The sequence below is a fragment of the Macaca fascicularis genome, chromosome 17 (genome assembly GCF_037993035.2).
Source record: "Macaca fascicularis isolate 582-1 chromosome 17, T2T-MFA8v1.1".
In the NCBI taxonomy this organism is placed as follows: Eukaryota; Metazoa; Chordata; class Mammalia; order Primates; family Cercopithecidae; genus Macaca; species Macaca fascicularis.
The window spans coordinates 16,953,024-16,977,287 of NC_088391.1; the positions used below are offsets into that span (position 1 = coordinate 16,953,024).

At 36.1% G+C, this 24,264-nt stretch overlaps 2 long non-coding RNA genes across 3 annotated transcripts in view; one reads left to right on the forward strand and one right to left on the reverse strand.

Annotated features, from left to right (window-relative positions):
* Positions 1–24,264, forward strand: part of LOC123569797 (uncharacterized) — a 167,456-nt gene that overhangs the window by 108,690 nt on the left and 34,502 nt on the right. The gene's annotated exons all lie outside the window — the stretch shown is intronic.
* On the reverse strand, positions 15–22,639 carry LOC123569796 (uncharacterized). Its single transcript, XR_006693588.2, has 3 exons — positions 22,539–22,639; positions 10,645–10,789; positions 15–277 (listed from the first exon to the last, which is right to left on the reverse strand). It is a non-coding gene; the product is annotated as an uncharacterized lncRNA (long non-coding RNA).

Below are 24,264 nucleotides of genomic sequence, written 5' to 3' on the forward strand. Positions count from 1 at the left end.
AATCACAAACTTAATGATTTTAAACAAAACAAATTTATTATCTTATAGTTCAGGAAATCAGAAGTCCAAAATCTAGGCATCAGTGGGACTTTATTTTCTCCTAGGCTTCGGAAGGAAAATCTATTTCCTTACCTTTTTTCCGGCACCTAGAGGTAGCCTGAATTCTTTGGCTCATGGCCTGTGTCCGTCTTCAAAGTTAGCTGTAGGCTTGCCAGATTTGTCTCTCACTGCTTCATTGTGACATTCCTCCTTGTGGTAAAATCTCCATCTGCCTCCCCTTTATAAAGACCCATGTGAATGCATTGAGAATACATTGTGCTCACCCAGAATATCCAGAATAATCTCCCCATCTCTTGATCTTTAATGAAATCACACCTGCAAAATCCCTGTTATGATGTAAAGTAATAGATTCACAGGTGCTGGGGATTAAGTCTTAAACATGTTTTGGGGAACATTATTTAGCCCACCACACTCAGAGTTATCTTGCACTCAAATCTCTCTTAAAAATAAAACTGTAGGATAGAAAAACACCTTTAGAGTAAAAGTAAAGACTAAATATGAACATTCTCTGAAACATGCAATGTTACAGTAGACTGAAGAGTGGAAAATACATGACCTAATTTCCTCCTTCACTTGCTGCATGTAAACAAGGCAAATCAAACTAAGAGGAGCAAGATGGCCAACAGAAGTCTCCACCGGTTGTCATCCCTGCAGGAACAGCAAGTTGAACAACTATCCATACACACAAAAATACCTTCATAAGCACCAAAAATCAGGTGAACAACCATATTACCTGGTTTTAACTACATATTGCTGAAAGGGACACTGAAGAGGGTAGGAAAGATAATCTTGAATTGCTGATGCCATCCCTCCCCAAGACCCCAACAGTAGTGACATGGTGCAGAGAGAGAATCTGTGCCCTTGGAGGAGGAAAAGCATAGTGATTGTGAGACTTTGCATCAGAACTCTCTGCTGCCCTGTCATAGCAGAAAGCAACCCTGGACAGAATACAGTCAGTGCCCGCAGTGGGAGCATTTAGATCAGCCCTAGCCAGAGGGGAATCACCCTTCCTAGCTGTTGGACTCTGAGTTCCAGCAAGCCTTGTCATTGTGGGCTAAAGGGTTCTGGGGTCCTAAATAAACTTGAAAGGCAGTCTACGCCACAAGGACTCCAATTCTTAGGCAAGTCCTGGTGCTGTGCTGGGCTCAGAGCCAGTGGACTAGTGGGGCACACAGTCCAATGAAACACCAGCCAGGGCAGCCAAAGGAGCACTTGCACCACCTCTCCCCAAACCCCGGGTAATGCAACCTGCAGCTCCAGGAGAGACTCCTTCCTTCAGCTTAAGGAGAAGAGAGAGAAGAGGAGAGAGGACTTTGTCTTGCAACTTCAAATACCAGCTCAGCCACAATAGGATAGGGCACCAGGCAGAGTGTCCCCATTCCACATCCCAGCCCCCAGAATAATTTCTAGACACACCTTGGGACAGAAGAGAACCCATAACCTTGAAGAGAAGGACCCAGTCCTGGAAGAATTCATCACCTGCTGACAAAAGAGCCCTTGGTCTCTGAATAATGAGTAGTGGTGCCCACACAGAACTCACTATGGGACTTAGGTGGGACTTAGGTGAGACTCAGAGATATGCTGGCTTCAGGTGTGACCTAGCACATTCTCAGATGTGACCAAGGGAAAAGACTTCTTCTTCTAGACTCCTTCTTAAGAAAAAGAGAGGGAAGAGTAAAGGGAACTTAACTTCATCTTGAAGTGTAGTTACCAACTCGACCACAATGGGATACCAAGTGGGCTCATGGGGTTCCTGATTCTAGGACTTGGCTCTTGGATGTCATTTCTGGACCTGCCCTGGGCCAGAGGGGAGCCCACTAACCTGAAAAGAGAGTCCCAGACCTGGAAGCATTCACCACAAGCTGACTGAAGCGACTTTGGGCCTTGAATAAACATTAGCAGTAGCCAGGGAGAACTTTCCATAGGCCTGGAGCAGTGGTGGCCATGGGGAGAGACATTTCTACTTGTGGAAAGAGGAGGGAAGAGCAGGAAGGACTTTGTCTTGTGGCTTGGGTGCCAGTTCTGCTGCATTAGAATAGAACACCAGGTAGATTCTTAAGGTTGCCACTCTAGGCCCTGACTTCTGGATGGAATCTCTGGTCCCACCCAGGACCAGGGGAAACTTGTCGCCCTGAAGGGAAGGACACAGCTTTGCTTGCTTCACCACCTGCTGATTGTAGAGTCCTAAGGCCTTGAGTGAACATAGGTTGTAGCTAGGCAGTGGTTACTGTGGGCCTTGGGCAAGACCTAGTGCTATGCTGGCTTTATGTTAACACAGTACCATCCCAGTGGTGGCAGCCACAGGGGTTCTTGTATCACCTTTCTCCTAGCTCAGGCAGCTCAGCATAGAGAGTGACTCCATCTGTTTGGGAGAAAGTAAGGGAAGAGAATAAGAGTCTACTCCTGGTAATCCAGATAATTCTTTCAGAGCTTGTCCAAGTCCACCAAGGCAGTACATCTATGAGTCTCCAAGAGCCATGGCATTATTGGGCTTGCAGTGTCTCTAATGCAGAATCCACTGCAGTGACCAAAAACTTAGATCACAACACCCAAGTCCCTTCAAATACCTGAAAAGTCTTTCCAAGAAGGGTGGGTACAAACAAGCCCAGACTATGACGACTACAATAAATAGCTAACACTTTAATGCCCAGATGCTGACAAACATCCATGAGCATCAAGCCCACCCAGAAGAATATGACTTCACTAAATGAACTAAATAAGGTACCAAGGTTCAATCATGCAGAGACAGAGATATGTGACCTTTCAGAGAATTGTAAATAACTATTTTGAGGAAACTCAGTGAAATTCAAGATAACACAGAAAAGTGATTCAAAATCCTATCAGGTAAATATTACAAAGAAATTAGAATAATTTAAAAGAGTAAAGCAAAAATTCTGGAGTTGAAAAATGAAATTGACATATGGAAGAATGCATCAGAGTCTCTTAAGAGCATAATTCATTAAGCAGAAGAATGAATTAGTGAGCTTGAAGACAGACTATTTGAAAATATACAGCCAGAGGAAACATAAGAAAAAAGAATAAAAAGAATGTAGCACACCTGCAAGATCTAGAAAATAGCCTCAAAAGGGCAAAGCTAAGAGTTATTGGCCTTAAAGAGAAGGTAACAAGAGAGATGGGATAGAAAGTTTATTTGAAGGGATAATAAGAGAGAACTTCCCAAACCTAGAGAAAAATATCAATATCCAGTACAAGAAGGTTATAAAACACCAAGCAGATTTAATCCAAATAAGACTACCTCAAGACATTTAATATTTAGATTTTCAAAGGTCAAGGATAAAGAAAGGATCCTAAAAGTAGCAAGAGAAATGAAATAAATAACATGCAATGGACTTCTAATATGTCTGTCAGCAGACTTTTCGGTGGAAACCTACAGGCCAGGAGAGAGTTGCATGACATATTTACAGTGCTGAAGGAAGAAACCTTTTACCCTACAACAGTATATCCAGTGAAAATAAACTTCAAGCATGAAGCAGAAATAAAGAATTTCTCAGATGAGCAAAAGTGGAGGGATTTTATGAACACCAGACTTGTCCTACAAGAAATTCTAAAGGGATTTCTTCAATCTAAAGAAAAGGACATTAATGAGCAAAAAGAAATCATCTGAAGGTACAAAACTCACTAGTAATAGTAAGCACACAAAGAAACCCACAGAATATCATAATACTGTAATTGTGGCATGTAAATGACTCATATCTTGAGTAGAAAGACTAAAAGATAAACCTCTTAAAATAATAATTGCAACTTTTTGTTACATAGACAGTATAATAATATAAAATTAGAAACAACAAAACATCAAAAAGCCAAGAGAGGAAGTTAAAGTGTCAAATTTTTACTAGTTTTCTCTTTGCTTGTTTGTTATTTTGTTTATGCAATCAGTGTTAAGTTGTCATAGTTTAAAATAATGGTTTAGAAGATATTATTTGCAAGCCTCACGGTAACCTCAAGTCAAAAATAAAAATCAAGAAATTAAAGAATACCATCAAAGAAAATCACCTTCACTAAAAGGAAGACAGAAAGGAGGGAAAGACTACAAAACAACAAGAAAACAAATAACAAAATGGCAGGAGTAAGTCATTACTTATCAGTAATAACATTGAATGCAACTAAACTAAACTCTCTAATCAAAAGACATAGAAGAGCTGAAGAGATACAAATATAAGACCCAATGATCTGTTGCCTACAAGAAATATGCTTCACCTATAAAGACACATATAAACATTAAAAATAAAGGGATGGGAAAAGATAGTCCATGCAAATGGAATCCAGAAGAGAGTAGGAGTAGCTATATTTATATTGGAAAAAATAGCAAGACAAAAACTATAAAAAAAGACAAAGAATGTTTGTTATTATATGATGATAAAAGAGTCAATTCAGCAAGATGATATAATCATTGTAAAAGTATATGCACCTAATGCTGGAGCACCAACATATATAAAGAAAATATTATTAGTGGTAAAGAGAGAGATAGATCCCAATAAAATAATAGCTTGAGACTTCAACACTCCACTTTCAGCATTGGTCAGATCATCCAAACAAAATCAACAAAGAAACCTCAGTCTTAATCTACGCTATTGACCAAATGGACCTAATACTATTTATAGGACATTTTATCCAACAACTACAGAATACACATTCTTTTCCTCAGCACATGGATCATTCTCAAGCATAGACTATATGTTAGGCCACAAAACAAATCTTAAAAATTAAAAAAAGAAATTCTATCAAGCATTTTCTCTGACTACAGTGGAACAAAACTAGAAATCAATGACAGAGCAATTTTGGAAATGATACGAACACATGTAAATTAAACAATATGCTCCTGAATGACCAGTGAATTAATGAGAAATTGAGAAAGAATTTGAAAAAATTATTGAAACAAATATAATGGAAACACAGCACGCCAAAACCTATGGGATACAGTGAAAGCAGTTCTAAGAGTACAGTTTATATCAATAAGCAATTACATCAAAAAAGTAGAAAAACTTCATAAATAACCTAACAATGCATCTTAAAGAAAACAGTATGGAGATTCCTTAGAGAACTAAAAGTAGATCTACCATTTGATCCAGCAATCCCACTACTGGATATCTACCCAGAGGAAAAGAAGTCATTCTATGAAAAAGACACTTGCACACGCATGTTTCTTGCAGCACAATTCGCAATTGCAGAAATATGAAATTAACCCAAATGCCCATCAGTCAATGAGTGAATAAAAAGAATCTGGTGTATATCATGGAATACTACTCAGCTATAAAAAGGAACAAAATAATGCCATTCACAGTAATCTGGATGGAGTTGGAGATCATTATTCAAAGTGAAGTAACTCAGGAATGGAAAAGCAAACATTGTATGTTCTCATAAGTGGGAGCTAAGCTATGAAGAGACAAAGGTATAAGAATGGCACAATGGACTTTGGGGACTTGGAGGAAAGAGTGGGAGGGGGTTGAGGGATCAAAGACTACACATTGGGTGCAATGTACACTGCTCAGGTGATGGATGCACCAATATCTCAGTAATCACCACTAAAGAACTTACCCGTGTAATCAAACACCACCCGTTCCCCGAAAAACTATTAAAATAAAAGAAGAAATGTGAAAAATAAAAATGAAATAAAGGTAAAATTAAGAGAAAAAAAAAACTAGAAAAGCAAGAGCAAACCAAACCCCAAATTAGTAGAAGAAAAAAGAAATAGAAATCAGAGAAGAAATAAATGAAATTGAAATAAAAAAAATTAGAAACAATGAAACAAAAAGTTGGGTTCTTTAAAAAGATAAACAAAGTTGACAAGGCTTTAGCTAGATTAAGAAAGAGAGAAGACCCAAATAAAATCAAAAATGAAAAAGGAGACATTACAACCAATACCACATAAATTCAAAGGATCATTAGAGGCTACTATGAACAATGATGTGTCAATAAATTGGAAAACCTAGAAGAAATGAATAAATTCCTAGATACCTAGAACCTGCCAAGATGTAATCATGAAGAAATCCAGAATCTGAACAGACCAATAACAAATAATGAGACCAAAGCTGTAATAAAAATGTGATACTTTCCCTCCTTTCTGTCTCTTTTCACCAGAATTTTCTGTAAGCATGGTAGAGTGGTGATCTTAATAATTTATCCGGAAAGTTATAGCCTTTTGAGAGAGGAGCATGTCTAAGTTTGAGGGGAGCTAATCATCCAGCAGTAGATGCAATGCTTGACGAACTTTTGAACCACCACTTTGGGGAGAAGATCAGTGCATTTTCTTTTATGTGAGGTGTGTAGCTATTGTTATCTGGAAGTGTTAATTGTGGGAGTTCGTGTATGTACTGACGTTGAGTAGCCACAAGGGTGGGCTGTGACTGGCAGTGCAATTGGCTTATTACACACCCACTTAGGGTGTGTGGTACCTACAAATATAAATGAAAGATAAAAGCTACATTTATCAGATTGCTTTTCAGCTATGCTGTGCTTATGACCTGGGTTTTAGCCAAGTGGACATTTTCAGAATGGCAGTCATGAGTGAAGAGATGGGATATTCTGTCAAGAATGCTGGCAAGTGGATTTGCTTTTCTTGTAGGGCTTAAATAGTGACAACAGCTTCCTTATCTGGCTACTTTCTAATTATGGGGCAAAGTGTTGACAGCAGCTGCCTTTTCAGCTGGAAAATTTTACCATGTGCTTCTGGGAATTAACAAAAAGTCATCTTCTATTCTTTTACTTCAGTTGTACTAAAGATAAAGGGAACTGTCTCATAATTTTCCTCAAATTAACTAGAGCATATTCTGTCATCTTTAAGAATGCTTATCAATATAGATATCCTTGCCATGTTCATTGAACCAGTATTTAGTCTTTAGTATATGCCAGGCAAGACAGACAATAGACAATAAGTGTAATCACTAAATTATGCAGTATGTTAGAAAGTGTTAAATTATATGGATATTTTTAAAATGTAAATGAGAGAAAAGAGAAAGGGAAATGCAGAGGGAATAGAAGTGTGGAGAGTTGGTTGTTATTTCTAAATTGAGTGGTCAAAATAACCCTCATGAAATAAATAAGGATTAATGCATTCCAGTAAAAGGAAAGAGCCTGTGCAAAGTCCTTGAGGTGGCCGCATGCCTTGTGTGCTGGAGAAATAGCAAAGAGGCCAGTGTGAAGTGAGCAAGGGGATGAATTTAGAGAGATAATGGTACACCACTGGGAGGAATTAGACTATTTCTCTAGTGGCATTGGGAGCCTCTGGAGACTTGAGAATTTTAACATTACTTAATTTATGTCTTAAAAGAATAGATTGTACTAGGAAAATGATAGAAGCAGAGAACTTGTGAGGAGCTATTGTGGTCATTAAAATGAGATATGATGGTGGCCTAAACTTAAGTGGAGTTTGTGAGGGGCATTGGGGTTTGGATGTGTTCTGAAATTTGAGCTGATAGTATTTTCTGAGATTGGATGTATGGCGTGAGAGAGAGGACACAAGTATCAAGTATTATTCCAATAATTTTAGGGCTGGGGAAATTTAAATACAAAATTGGCCTCAGTTATAATAGGGTGGGGACAGTTTATGACCAATGGCTCTGTCAAGGCAATAGTCAACAGAATATAGATGGCATTTAAAGTCTAGAGTCTGGATGAGGTCAACAAAGGAGGAAGTGATAATGGAAAAGGGTTCAAGAACAAGTTGTTGGAAGATTCCAACTTTAACAATGGGAGAAGAGGAGCTAATGCAGGAGACAGAGCAGTGATTGAGCAAGAGAGGAGTCCCTAAGAAGGAAGTGAGGACAGTGTACTTACAAAAAGGGGGTGAACACCTGTGTCAAGTGCTACGGAAGAAAGATAAAGTTTGAGAATTAACCATTATACAGATGCTGCTTGACTTATGATGGGGTTATATTCCAATAAATCCATCGTAAGTTGAAACTATTATAAATAAAAAATGCATTTAATACACCTAATCTACCAGACATTATAGCTTAGCCGAGCTTACCTTAAACATGTTCAGAACACCTACATTAACCTTCAATTGGGCAAAATAATTTCATTTCACACAAGGCCTATTTTATAATAAGGCATTGAATATATCATGTAATTTTGAATAGTGTACTGAAAGTGAAAATAAGAATGGTCGTATGGGTATTCATAGTGCAATTTCTATAGAATGCTTACCACCTTCACACCATCATAAAGTAGAAAACTTCTAAGTTGAACCATCGTAAGTTGGGGACCATCTGTATTTAATAACTGAGAAGTCATTAGCCATCTGAGAGGAGCAGTCGCAGTAGAGCAGTGGGTTCGAATTGTTTCAGATAAAATGCTTGCTGAGGAAATGGTGACACTAAAAACAGATGAGTCCTCAAGGATGTTTGATGCAAAAAGTCAAAGAAAAATGAGACAATAACCTACAGGCAAAGGAGATCATTCAGAAGAAGACCGGAGATCAGAGTTGGAAACTACATGGGGGAATAAGACTTTCTCCTTAGTGATTCAGCAGAGCTTGCTATAAACAGATGAGTAATATAAACTCTTGAGCAAGGCTGGATATGAGAACAGGCAAGATGATCCAAAGAAGCTAAGTGGCTCCAGGAGACCCAAGACCACATGCAGACAGCAGGGAGCTTAGTGCCTCAACAGACAGAGATTGCAGGAACCATTTTTGAATTGGGTATTATGAAAATCAAATAAAAATTATTTAAGAAATATGAAGCTATGTAAAATAATGAAAGAAAAGGCGATAGTGAAAAGCTAACGGAACTGAACTCAAAATTTAACTCAGAGCTTCAGTCCAGTAGGCAGAGTGTTATAAATCTTTCATTATCTAGTAATGGGAAGTTTAGCAGTTTGTCAACTATATTTACATTTTTATTCTGGCCCTGAGATTAGAGAGAAGTTTGTCATGCGCATGTTTTCTTAATGACAAAATGAGTAATGTCATTGATAATATTTTTGCAACAATTGGAGGCAGCTTATGTGAAAGTGAAAGGCATAATATGAGGTCAGGCATAACCTGTTCCAATTTTGTGGTTGTATGGATATCTGGTTTAATGTAGGACTCAAGCTTGGAGACTTTAGGGGCATACATAGCTGCTACAATTATCAGGTATTTGGTCATTATTAAAAGCTGAGTAGGGTAATTTGAGATGGGAGTCGCTAGTAAAAAGCCAGGACAGGTAAACTAGAGAGATTCGTGCTAGTTGTGTAAATGGCAGAGATGGTATTTTGGTGTGGAAATTCCAGACCTGTTTTCTTGCCTTAATTGAGGGCTATCCACCTCTTCATGAAGGTGGACTGGAGGAATGCCTGCAGCCATACAGCACATTTCCAAATAATGTTCAAGCCTCATTTGTGTTTGAAAAGAGACGCCAATGTTTTACATCTAAATAATATCAAATGCCTCCATCTATCACACAGAAACTCAATATGGTTCTTGTTACACATTCAGTTCTAGTGATGACTATGTACCAATGAGATGAATTGCAAAAGACTCCCCTAAAAATGTGTTAACATTTGAATAACAGATGATTTTTCTATATAACTGGCATAATGAATCTGCTGAAAATGGCAACAATAACAACAACAAATGTAGTTTTAAATTATGTAGTTATAATTTATAACTCTGGATGTTTTTCCAGACAAGAATTAATATTCATGTCTATTATTAGTTGACTGCTTACTACATATCACACAAAACATGAAGAGCTTTGTAGAGATTATGTAATTAGATCCTCATAACAATTGGAAATAGTTTTATTGTCAATTTGACAGATGATATTGATAAAAACTTGTGTGATGTTTCACACGTAGCGATAAGAGGCCACGAATTAGAGCACTCAAACTTTGGAGCTTATAATCTTCAACACTAAACTGTCTCACATGCTTACCTTCTCCCCCTACTTTGTAGATGGTCCTGGAAAAAGGAAATTTCAGGTACTACTGGCATTTTTATCTTCCCATTTGCTATGGCAGAAGAACATATGAAGAACTGGCCTTAGAGTGATACTAAATAAATTAGGCACAGCTTGAAAAAATGGTGTGTGTAGAGGGAATGGGGTGTGTTATGAGTGTTTTGGGTGGGTGTTGGAGAGAGAAGGAAAAATTAGGGACTACAGTATTTTCCCTGTTTCATTACTTTTTGAAATTGAAACTAGCTCCAAAAGCTAATCTTAAAATATGTGAAGCCTATTAAACTGAGAGTTCTTGAGATGGAAGATCTGTTGTTATTTAATTGTACTATCAATTGGCTATGAAAACATGGTTGTATTATGGTATGGGGAAGCCAAGAGTGTAGTCATTTTGCAGGTAGACTCTGAAGTCAGATTTCTTGGGGTCAAATCCTAGTTCTGCTGATTTCTTAGCCCCTGTAAGCCTCAATTTTCTCTTTTCTTCTTAGGTCTTAGGATCATGAGGAACAAATGAAGCAATCTATAGAAGACATTTATTACATCCGTTAATGTGAGCTTTTATCATAACAAGTTCTGATTTAATACTGGGAATCCATTTCTAGAATTTAGGAAGGATATTTGTGGAGACTATTTTCTACATACATTTAAAAGCAAAATACCCTCTAAATAGTCTGAGGTGGCTTACTTTTGATTTTGCCTGCATCTGGATGTGCAGATGTGCCTTGAAGATCCTCTACCACCTTCTGATCTGTCACTTTTCCCCAAGTTGTTCCATTTCTCTATTCTTGCTGGGTTTTCTTCAAAATGTGGTTGTGTAGTCCATTCTATCTCTAAAAAAGAACATTTTTAAATTTATGATACCATTTACTTTTTTATTTTTTTTTTTTAGACAGGGTCTCTTGTTGCCCAGGCTGGAGTGCAGTGGTGCGATCACAGTTCACTGCAGCCTCAACCTCCAGGAGTAAGGTCATCCTCTCACCTCAGCTGCCTGAGTAGCTGGGACTATAGGCATGCACCACCGTGTCTGGCAAAGCTTTTTGTTTTTTGCAGAGATAAGGTTTCGCCATTTTGCCCAGGCTGGCCTTGAACTCCTAGGCTCAAGCGATTCATACTCCTCAGCCCCTCAGTGTGATGGGATTACAGGTGTGACCATTTAGCCTGGCCAGTTACATAGACTTTTCTGTAGGCTAGTTTCAATTTTAGCTAAAAACAAAAAAACAGCCAATGAAACAGAAAAATAAAAGTTCTTCTAAAAATAAAATAACATTTCAAAATAATTTCAGTTAAAAATCTAAATTTTATATATATATATATATATATATATACACACACACACGCACACACACACACCCTTTTTTTTTTTTTTTTTTTTGAGTCAGAGTCTCGCTCCATCACCCAGGCTGGAGTGCAGTGGTGCGAGCTCAGAGGCTCACTGCAAGCTCCGCCACCTGGGTTCACGCCATTCTCCTGCCTCAGCCTCTGGAGTAGCTGGGACAACAGATGCCCGCCACCACGCCTGGCTAATTTTTTGTATTTTTAGTAGAGACGGGGTTTCACAGTGTTAGCCAGGATGGTCTCGATCTCCTGACCTCATGATCCGCCCGCCTCAGCCTCCCGAGGGATTACAGGTGTGAACCACCACGCCCAGCCTTAAATAATATTTTTAAGGCTAAATGATAGAAGATTCAAAAAAGGCTAGGTAAAAAAATCACAGGGAAGATACAACTGTATCTTCATTCTCTTGTATCTCCATTTGTTCACTAACTCATGGATTCATTTCATAATAGATACAATGATCAGGAACCTACTGAGTGCCCACTGCTTGTTATGCTGGCTGTCTGAGTGGGTGCAGAATGATCAGGAACCTACTGAGTGCCCACTGCTTGTTATGCTGGCTGTCTGGGTGGGTGCAGAATGATCAGGAACCTACTGAGTGCCCACTGCTTGTTATGCTGGCTGTCTGGGTGGGTGCAGAATGATCAGGAACCTACTGAGTGCCCACTGCTTGTTATGCTGGCTGTCTGGGTGGGTGCAGAATGATCAGGAACCTACTGAGTGCCCACTGCTTGTTATGCTGGCTGTCTGGGTGGGTGCAGAATGATCAGGAACCTACTGAGTGCCCACTGCTTGTTATGCTGGCTGTCTGGGTGGGTGCAGGATGATCAGGAACCTACTGAGTGCCCACTGCTTGTTATGCTGGCTGTCTGGGTGGGTGCAGAGTTCTGCAGTCCATGATTCCTTCCCTAGGGGAGTTTGGGAAAAGTTTGCACATGAAAACAGCATGCTAATTCGAAAGTTACATAGAATTTTGAGAAAATAGTGCAAGTAGTGTTTTAAGAAAGCATTTAATATTTTTCATTTCTCTTTCCAAATAGTATGAATAAACATAAGAATAACCACTGTTCATTTGGCTCAGCCAGACTTAGACCATCTTCCACTCCTTTGCTTCTGAAACACATGGACTCCTTATGACACAGAGCTAATTTGATAGACTAGTTCTTACAAGGCCTAATCCTGCTTCTCTCAAACTAAAGTCACTGTAGTTAGACAGTTTGAATGATGAATTAATTAGGAGCAAAGATCAGGTAGTAGTAAATGTCAAAAGTGGAGAGACACACAGAAAATATAAGAATCGTCATTTGTAGCTTATTCAGACCTTCTCTTTTATCACTGGCCATGCTGAGTAAGGTTTTTGATGAAGTTGGTTATCACTTTGAAAGATGAGAAAATAAAAAGTCATGAGTGCATAGGAACATAAAATTTTTAATTGAAAAGAAATATTTTCTAAAATAAATGTATGTTATGATATGCTGAGTCCTATGTCAAGAACTACAAATAAAAAGTAAAGGTGTTGTTTTCTTTATTCTCAGGGTAGTCACACTTAATGTGACATACACACAAAGAAACAATTATATTTGTTATGTGGAACAGGGACAAGGGCACAATAAACTTTTGGGGAGATTTACACATTTCACAGAGACTGAGATATGCTATGCCTTGAAGAAGTGTTTCAGGACTCGACAGTTTTTGTCCACGTTTGGGCCCTCAATCCCTCTTGTAATAAGATTTAACATGTTCAAACGTGCTTAGGTTGCTCATAAGTTGGGTTAAAATACTATCTTCAGAAATCTATACATAATAAATATGCATGGTAAAATTTCAAAGGTTACCCCTTTTAAAAAATAAAGAAGAATAAACTATATATCTGTAAGAAGTGGAAAAATGGAGAAAGAAGACAAACAAAAAAACCCGGTTAATCCTAAAATACTAAAGGAAAGATAGAAAGGAAGAGAAATAATAGGGATAATAGAAAGTAAGAAAGAAGATGCTAGAACTTAATCACAATATATATAAATGGGCTAAATTGAGCAATTAAAAGATGGCCAATTATCAGGTAGGATGAAGTAAAAATTACTGTCATGTGCTATTATCAGGAAACACACCTAAAAAATTAAAAAGTTAACATAAAAAACTGGAAAAATATTTTTCAGGAAAAAAGAAGCTGGAATAATTATATTAATGTCAGAAAAAATAAACTTTACGATTAAAAAGACTGACAAGATGTACAGAGAGATACTACTTAGTGATAAACATTTTAATTTACCATAACTGCAACAATTCTAATCATGTGCGCTTAAGAAAATATCTTCAAAGTGTATAAATTGAAAATTAACAGAAACATCTGGAAAAATAAAAATTATTATAGTGGGGGATTTCAATATATTATGTCTCCAAGTTGATAGGTTATAGAAACATAAATTTTCACAAGCATATGGAATTGACAAATACAATTCGAAAATATTTAATAGGCACATATAGAATGAAAAAACAAATCATGGCATGTTTACGTAGTCAAATATGATACAGCAGTGAACAAGACAGAACTAAGGACTATATGTAACAAGATGGTGACAATAAGAAGTGTAAGATTAAGTGAAGAAAAGACAGAGAAAAAAAGACCACATTGTTATACTATTTTATAAAGCTCTAAAACAGACAAAGCTAAAATCATTGCCTAGGGATACATAGGCATACGATGGAGTTGTATTTTTTAAAAAGTAATAAATTAAGTGGCATAGCAACTTTGGAAAACAGGTTAGCAGTTTCTTATAAAGTTAAAGATATACTTATAATATTGACCAGGAATTCCACCTCCAGGAATAAGAAATGAAAACAAGATAAATGAAATTGTATCCAGTACAAACACTTGTATTCAATGCTCATAGCAACTTTATTCCTAATAGCCCACAATGGAAACAACCCAAATCATCATCAACTGGTAAATAGATAAACAATTTATGGTCTATCCATACAATGGAATGCTACTCAGCGATAAAAAGGTACTATGGTACACACACAAACAGGGATGAATCTCAGGATCATTATAGTAAGTGAAATAGATTGGACACAAAAGGCTATACTGTATGTTGTAAGTTCCATTTATATGACATTCAAGAAAAGGCTAAATAAGAAGGACAGAAAACAGGTCAGTGTTTGCCAGGAGCCAGAGGGTCAGGAGAATAAGCTGACTATAAAGATGAGGAGACATTTTCTCAGGGTGATGGAAATCTTTTTTATGATTGTGGTGGTGATTAAACATTTATGAAAACTCAGTAAATAAAACTAATGAATTAAATTGTAGATGAAAATTACTGCAGTCAGAGTAATTTAAAAAAGGAAATAGAATGTCAGACACAAAATCCAGAGTGGTGGGGGTTTGGGGATGGGAAACAAGGACAACCCACAGGCAGATACAATGTCCCAGATCTTAAGTGGGGTGAAGGACTGGACGCACAAATATTCATTTAAGTATTCATTCTGCCTTATAGCCAACATATATATATATATATATATATATATATATATATATATATATTGCATAAATCCAATATTATAAAATACAATTTATTAAAATAATTTTATCCATAGAGAAAGAATTGCAGGGAATTATGTAGGAAGAGGAAGTGATAAACCAAGAAATTAATTTAATAAATTTTAACTGTGTAATAATTTGTTTTTAAACTTGAGCAGGAATTTAGATGCAGGCACTTCTACCAGTGAACAAAATACATCTTGTTCTTTTGGAATTGTTTCACATAATTTGTTTACAAATAAGATTCAGTCAGACTGTGGACAACTTACGACTTATTACACAGAAATGAACTCATGAGCTGTTTCCCATGATTTGTGCCAGTGTTTTAACCATTGTTTCTAAAAAGTCATAGATAATGCTTAATGCTGACTAGTACTGGATTTACCCTGATATTTTGGCATTAAAAGGGAGAATTTTAAGAAGAATTACTTTAGGATTAAGTGATGTTGATGTGAAGTTATAAACTTTTCTCATATTATCTACATTTAGGTCATGAAAGAGGAGAGTCAGTAATTTATTGTAAAAGGAATGAGGCAATAATTATATATGTTTACTGAAGTTTTTCCATGGAAGCAAAACACATTCCTGAAGTCAAGGATTTAACACACAAGTGAATTTTTATTTATGCATAAATTCAACAGAAAGACACTCTCAGATATAGATGGCATAAAACAACTTACCACCCACATATACTTAAAAAATTAAATAAATTTAACATCTCAAGAATTGGAAGGTGCCAAATTAAAGATCTTAGATATGAACAGTAAAGTCAGTTGAATTTAGAGTCATGCTTAATTAGTAGTTAAAGAATATTTATAACTCTGAATACAAATAGTGAGTCTTTGATGGCTGAATAATGTTTAAGACAAAAGCCTGCAGTTGAAAATCCCAGACATATTCATAAGCATTGCACACTTTGATTAGTTTATCAGTCAGGATTCAAAGAAGCAGACCACTAAGGAATATTCTTATCTCTCTTTATCTATCTATCTATCTATCTATCTATCTATCTATCTATCTACCTACCTACCTACCTACCTACCTACCTACCTACCTATCAATCATGTACCTATATCTATTAAGGGTTTGATCTTATACCGTTGCGGGAGCTGCTTTATATGTCTAATATTGTAGTTTGATGTCCTTAAAACAGGCATTCAGGAAGCAAAGATTGTTGTAAAGTGAGAGCGAGCCAGAACAGGCTGGAACAAAGGTGCCAAGGCAAGGCAATGAATGAAACAATACAAATTTCAAGAAATGATTCTTGGACCATTGTATATCTATAGGCAAAAAAAAAAAAAAAACTTGGATCCTTACCTCACACCATGAACAAAAATTAAATAAAAATGAATGATACAGCTAAATATAAAAGTAAAACTTCTGGAAGAACACATAGGAGAGAATCTTTATGATTTTGGGTTAGGCACAGAGTTCTTAGCAATGAAATAAAAAGCAGAAACCATGAAGGAAAAAAAGATATTATAAAAATGTAAAACTTTTGTGCTTCCAAAGACACTCGAGCCACAGACAAGAGAAAACATTTTCAAATCATATATATGATAAATAATTTGCATCTGAAATATATAAAGAAATCTTACAACTCAATCACTATGAAAATAACCAAGTTTTAAAAATGGGCAAAAGACTTGAATAGGCATCTCATCAAAGAAGACATACAAATATCTAGTAAAAATATGAAGAGGTACTCAATGATCATAAATAGAGAAATGTAAAGCAAAAAACAATGAAATACCAATACACATCTATTAGAATGGCTATAATAAAGAAAGAAAGTCAATAAGAAATATTGACTATATGTGGAGAAACAGAAACCCTTATACATTGTTGGGAGAATGCAAAATGGTACAGCCACTGTGGAAATCAGGTTGGCAGTTTCATAAATGGTTATATAAAAACTTACCATAGAATTCAACAACCGGTTCCTGGTGAATCTACCCAAGTAGAGATATGAAAACATATATTCACAAAAAGACTTGAACACAAATGTTCCTAGCAGCCTTAATCAAAATAGAGAAAAACTGGAAACATTTCAAATGTCTTATCAACTGATCAATGTATAAGCAAAATATATAAAGCATTTGCAGACAATAAAAAAGGACAAAATATTGATATATATTAAAACATGGATGAACCTCAAAGCCACTATACTAGATGAGAGATGTCAGACACAAACTACTGTATTTGCAAGATGCCATTTACATGAAAAATCCAGAAAAGTCACATTTACAGAGACAGTAAAACAGATAAGTGGCTGCCTACAGCTGATGGTTGGAAAAGCAGTTTGCTGCAAATGAGCTTAAGGAAATTTTTTTTGTGGGGGGGTGATAGAAATATTCTAAAATTGAATTATTTTGGTGGTTGCACAATTCCATATATTTACTAAAAGTTAATGAAATTTACCCTTATAATGGGTGATTTTTATGGTAAATAATGTATAGTTTAATAAATCTGTTGAAAAACACCCAATGACCTGAAATCCACAAACATGAGTTGGAGCCACTAGGATGGACTGAAACCAGTCATGTTTGAGCCTCTGAACTAGACAGTGTAGTTGTCTTGCAGAAACCAGGGCTCTTCATCAACAGAGCTAAACATACACACCTGGTCTGGCCCAGGAGTTGGAGAAGCTGAAGGAGGATCTAGATGAAGGTAGAGCAATTTCAGGCGTAGCCACTGTCTCACACCAAGAAGTGAGGCAGCTTATAAATGACAATGTGTGTCAACTAAAACTGCATCCTTCAATTCTGCCCATGGTATCTTGTCCAGGAACATACAGGAAAGGGAGTTCCAAGCTCCATAGGTCAGCCTTGCCAACATTATGAAACTACCATTATAGGAAGGGGCAGAGGGAACCTAAATATTCCTTTTTTTATTTTTTTCTTTTCTTTTTTTACCATACAAGGGAGTCACTTAAATGATGTTCGTTTATTCTTTCTTTTGACAGAGCACTATGATGAAATTATTTTATCAAGCTTTATCAAGGTAAATTGACAAAAATTGTATTCATTTAAAGCATACAACTTGATGTTTTGATGTATGTATACATTGTGGAATGATCAGCACAATCAAGCTAATTAGCATATCCATCACTCCACAAAGCCACAAAGTTACCATTTTCTTTTTGAGACTGAGTCTCACTCTATCGCCTGGGCTGGAGCAGTGGCGTGGTCTTTGTTTTTATGGTAACAACACTTGAGATCTACCTTCTTAGCAACTTTCGAATATAGAGTACTGCTAGCTATATTCACCATTAATTCATGACTGAAACTTTGTGCCATTTGATGAACATGTCCCCATTTCTGTCAGGCGCAAACCCTGGAAACCACATTTTACTCTCTCTTGTGAGTTTGACTATTTGGGATACCACATATGAGTGAAATGAGGCAGTATTTGTTTTCTTGTATCTGACTTATTTCACCTAACATAATGTTCTTTAGGTTCATCCATGCTATTACGAATGGCAAGATGTCCTTTATTAAGGCTGAATGATATTCCACTGTGTGTATATGAGTGTGTGTGTGTGTGTGTGTGTGTGTGTGTGTGTGTGTGTAACATTTTCTTTATGCATTTATCTGACAACAGGCATTTTGGTTGTTTCCATATTTTGGCTAGTGTGAATAGGCTGAAATCCACATGGAAATGCAGATATCTCTTTGAGATACTGATTATACTGGATATATACTCAGCAGTAGGATTACTGAATGATATGGTAGTTATATGTTTAATTTTCTGAGGAATCTCTATACTGTTTTTCAAATGTACCAATTTACATTTCCACCAACAGCATATGAGTTCCCTTTTCTCCATCCACATCCTCGCCAACATGTTACCTTTTGTCTTTTTGATAATAACTATTCTAATAGGTGTGAGGTGATATCTCATTTTGGTTTCAATTTGCATTTCCCTAATGATTGATGTTGAGCATTTTTTCATATACTTGTTGGTCATTTGTATGTCGTCTTTGCAGAAATGTCTATTCAGGTGCTGTGCCCATTTTTAAATCAAATTATTTGCTTATTTTTTGCTATTGAGTTGTATGAGTTCTTTATATATGAACCCTTTGTTAGAGATACGGTTTACAAATATTAACAAATATTAAGGGATATTAACCCCTTATTGGAGATATGGTTTACAAATATTTTCTCCAATACTGTAGGTTGCTTTTTCATTCTGTCGATGGTTCCCTTTGTTGTACAGATTTTTAGTTTGATGCAATCCCGCTTGTCTAGTTTTGATTTTTTTCCTGTGTTTTTGGTGTATTATAAAAAAATGGTTGTCAAAACTAATTTCTAGAAGCTTTCTCCTTGTGTTTCCTTCTGGTGGTTTTATGGATTTCAGGTCTTACATTTAAGTCTGTATTTAAGTCTAAAATATGTTTTGAGTTAATTTTTGTATATGGTATGAGATAAAGGCCTAATTTCATTTTTCTGCATGTGGGGATCTAGTTTTTCCAGCCGTTTATTGATTGCTTTGGCCATTTGGGGCTGTGGTCCTTTGTAAATTTTAGGATTGTTTTTTCTACTTCTCTAAAGAATGCCATTAGGACTTTGATAAGGATTGTATTGAATCTGTACATCACTTGGGTAGTACAGGCATTTTAATACCATTAATTCTTCCAATTCATAAATATAGGATAACTTTCAACTTATCTGTCTCCTTTAATTTCCTTCATCAATGTTTTCTAATTTTCAGTGTACAAATGTGTCATCTATTTGTTTAAGTTTATTCCTAAATATTTTATTATTTTCGATGCTATTGTGATTGGATTGTTTTCTTAATTTCCCTTTTCAAATAGTTCATTGTTAGTGATTAGAAATGCCACCCATTTTTGTATGTTGATTTTGTATCCTAAAATTTTGGTGATTCTTTAGTAGTTCTAACAGGTTTTTTTTTTCTTGTTTTTGAGTCTTTAGAGTTTTCTACATACATGATCAGGTCATGTGCCAAGATAGTTACTTCTTTCTTTTCCATTTGTATGCCTTTTATCTTTTTTTCTTGCCTGATTGCTCTGGCCAGGACTTCCAGTGCTATACTGAATAGAAGTGGCAAGAGTCGACAACCTTGCCTTGTACTAGATCTTAGAGAAAAAGGTGTCAGTTTTTCCCCATTGATTATAATATTAGCTGTTAGGTTTTTTGTTTTTTTTTTTAAATATGGGTCTTATTGTGTTGAAGAAATTTTCTTCTATAACTATTTTGTTGAGAGTTTGGGATGTTGAACTTTGTCAAATGCTTTTTCTACACCTATTTGAGGTGGTCATATGGTTTTTGTCCTTTTTTCTGTTACTGTGGTGTATCACATTGATAGATTTGTGTGTATTCAACCATCCTTGCATCCCAAGGATAAATCCCACTTTGTCTTGGTATGTAATCCTTTTAATGTGCTGTTGAATCTGATTTGCAACCATTTTATTGGGGAATTTTACATATGTGTTTATTTGGGATATTGTCATGAAGTTTTCTTTACTTGTGTTATCTGTTTCTGCCTTTGGTGTCACAGTGATGCTGGCCTCATAAAATGACTTTGGGAGTGTTTCCTCCTCTGTTTTTTGGAAGAGCTTAAGATGGATTGACATTAATTCTTCTTTAAATGTTTGGCAGAATTTAACCATGAAGGCTTTTGGTCTTGGCCTTTTCTTTGTTAGGAGGTTTCAGATTATTGATTCAATAGCCTTAGTAGGTCTGTTCAGATTTTCAAATCTCTTTATGATTCAGTCTTGTATGTTTCTAGAAATTTATCCATTTCTTCTAGGTTATCCAACTTGGAATGTAATTGTTTATTGTTTTCCCCCGATCCTTTTTATTCTGAGGCATCTGCTGTAATGTCTTCTCTTTCATTCCTGATTTTATTTGTCTTTTCTCTTTTTTTTCTTAGTATAGTTAAGAGTTTGTCAACATTGCTTATCTTAAAAAAACACAACACTTAGTTTTGTTTATTTTTCTATTTTCTGTTTGATTTGTTTCTGCCCTATTCTTTATAATTTCTTTTCCTCTGCTAACTTTTGGCTCAGCTTGTTCTTTTTCTTGTTCCTTGAGGTGTGAAATTGACTTGTTTACTCAGTATCTTTCTCTCTCTTTTTTTTTGATGGAGTTTCACTCTTGTTGCCCAGGCTAGAGTGCAATGGCACAATCTCAGATCACCATAACCTCCGCCTCCCAGGTTCAAGTGACTCTTCTGCCTCCGCCTCCCAAGTAGCTGGGATTACAGGCATGTGCCACCACACCCAGCTAATTTTTTGTTTTTTTCAGTAGAGACAGGGTTTCTCCATGATGGTCAGGCTGGTCTCGAACCCCCGACCTCAGGTGATCTGCCTGCCTCGGCCTCCCAAAGTGCTGGGATTACAGGCATGAGCCATCGCGCCTGGCCTAATGTAGGTTTTTATTGTTAGAAACTTTCCTCTTAGTACTGTTTTTGCTGCATTTTATAAGCTTTATTATGCTGTGTTTTCACTTTCTTTGTTTCAAGATATATTAAAATTCCCTTGTCTTAGAAGATTCTTTAAATTAACCACTAGTACCAGCAGATATTTTTCAAGAAACTTGAGTTAAAACCAAACAAAATATAGTCCATGGAGCAAAAGAGAATGCAAAGACATATCATGAGCAACAGAAAATGTCTTAAAACATAGATAAATGCTTGTGATATAATTTTAAATATAAAATAAAGGGATATATTAAATTTGTGTAAAATATACCTGAATGTTTACTTTATGTATATTATGGGATTAGAGTGAAGTGAGTTTTATTTCTCTTTATACTTACTTGTATTTTACGTATTTTTTATAATGAGCAAGTATTTCCAGGAGAAAAAGTTATAAAATATACTTAACTTCAACCAAATAATTAGGCTTAGAATATTTATTAAGTAACAAATTTTATTTTGCTGAAGAGTTAGTGTTACTTTCCTTAAAATACAAAAACTATGGTAAGTACACTTACCATTAATTGGTAAGTATATTGGCAAGTACACTTACCATTAATTGGTTAAGTATGTTGGTAAGTACACTTACCATTAATTGGTAAGTATATTGGTAAGTACACTTACCATTAACTGGTAAAATTGTATTGGTAAAACATGAAAATTAATTGTATTGGTAAAATACAAAAACAATGGTAAGTACAATGGTGAGTATATTTACCATTAATGGTAAACACACTTAATATAGTGATATGCAATAAAATATTTGTGTTTCTTGTAAGTTTTAGTGTATCTTCCATAAATTATTTTAAGTACTTCAGGAGTAAAATACATTTGATAGGTCATAACAACATTGTTTGTGAGTACATAACCAATGGTGAATACAATCTTGCAAAACTTCCCAGGCAGTCCTGCTTTTGTTTGTAAAAGTACATTTTGCAACAGTGTATTTCTATTTCAATAGAACATTCTAATTATGGCTTAAAAGAAGAAAATGCTTGAGAAAGCAATTATGTTAGATGAAGAAAACTCAATTCTTAACAGACTTTAGAGCATCTTTTAAATTGTCCATTTTTGATCGGATTCTTAGGGTATTTTCAGGAAGATGGAGAGGGATGCCTTCCTTTGGTAGTGTGGGGTTGGGTACAGGTGAGGGGTGGGCTTAATTCAGGAGTCAAACAGAAAAATCCTGGTTGTTCATGGGGCAACTTGTTTGCCTCTTACCCAACCCCACCCCTTAAGGAACAGATGGAAGTAACATGTCTTACCATCCTTGGGATCTCTGCCTAGTGTCTGGGTATTACACTTTGTCAGGCCTCTGGGCAGATGCTGAGTAACAATGCTTAGGAGTATGGTGTTGAACTTTCTGCTGAGGAAGACATTATCAATGTGTCAGCACCTTTAATTTGTTTGCTTTCCTTTTGAACAGTTAGCATAAACATGAGAATAAACCGCAATTCACTTTGTACAGCAACAATGACTTCACTCCCAATGTTGCGTAACTATGCAAATGCAATTCTTCTAAAACGCATATTTTAAAAACCATGATGAGTCTCAAGTGATGTGATCCTACTTCCCATGATAGAAGTCATTGAAAATGTGTAATTAGGATGTGTGGGAGAAAATGCTTCCTCAAGTCTCCAGGATTTGAGACAAAGTATTCCAGGTTAGATTAACTAAATGAAGATAATGAAGGATCTTAGGTATAGCATAGTGGTACTTTTTTTTTTTTTTTTTTTTTTTGTAGAGAAGGGGTCTTGCTATTGTGCCCAGACTGGTCTTGACCTCCTGGACTCAACTGGACCTCCTGGACTCAACTGATCCTCCTGCCTCAGCCACCCAAAGTGCTGGAATTACAGATGTGAACCACTGTGCCTGGTCCATAGTGGTCAATTTATGTGCCCATTTGGCAATCTTCTTTTGATTAATATCTCCCGTTGAACTCCTGCAATGACTTCAGTTGTTTGTCCTTCCTGTATCACTTCGTATAGACTCAGTACATTTTAGGCAAGTATCAGGGCCCTGTATATTTTCAATCCAAGTGATGAATACTTAACTACATAGATGTGGCTCTGACAACTACGAAAATTAACACTTTATTTTAGATACATCTAATTTAGCTTATCCCCATGACTGGATTTCATAATTTTGGACAGTAGATTTGAGGGTTGCGTCTGTGAATAGATTAGATTACTGTTAATGTCCCTCTTAGCTCTGAAATTTCTTAAGTCTGTGGCTAGACACTTAACCCATAAGTCCCTCAAAAAATATTTCAATTGTTTCCTTCTTTCTGTTCTCAGCTTTGGTTTATACGTAAGTAAATAATTAAGATATAAGAATTGTTATAATTTGTCTAGCTGTATGTAATAGAGAACCAAAATAACAGTGGTTTAAACAGATAGACACTTATTTTTTTCTCGTGTAAAGTTAGGATCTAGAACGTTCGGGGCATACAGTTGTCTGGGACTCAGGCTACTTTGAGGTGTCCACAATGCCACCCTTAAGGAGCAATTTTCATTCACCTAATCTACATTTTACCTCCATTCATCACATTCATGATCTAAGCAGGGTAGAAGAAAGGGAAAAAAAGTGACTAGCACTCACATTTAAGGTGTATCTTATAAGTTATTTACATCTTCTCTCCTAACACTCCATTGATCAGAACTTTCCACAGGGTTACAGCTAGTGGCAAATGAGGCTGGAAGATTGTCTTCCCTCCCACCCTCCAAATATCCATGTGCTTGGCTTAAATTGGATTTCTATTATTGTTAAAAGAAAGAGTGCTTATTGAAACATGTTTATACGCTTGGGCACAATGTCTGTCTGTCTATCTATCTATCTATCTATCTATCTATCTATCTCTCATCTATCATCTATCTATCTATCTATCTATCTATCATCTATCATCTATTTATCTGTTTTACTCACACACACACAGGCACAAACACACACAAATCAGTTTTCCAGAAAATCTCATTATTTTTCCCTCTACTA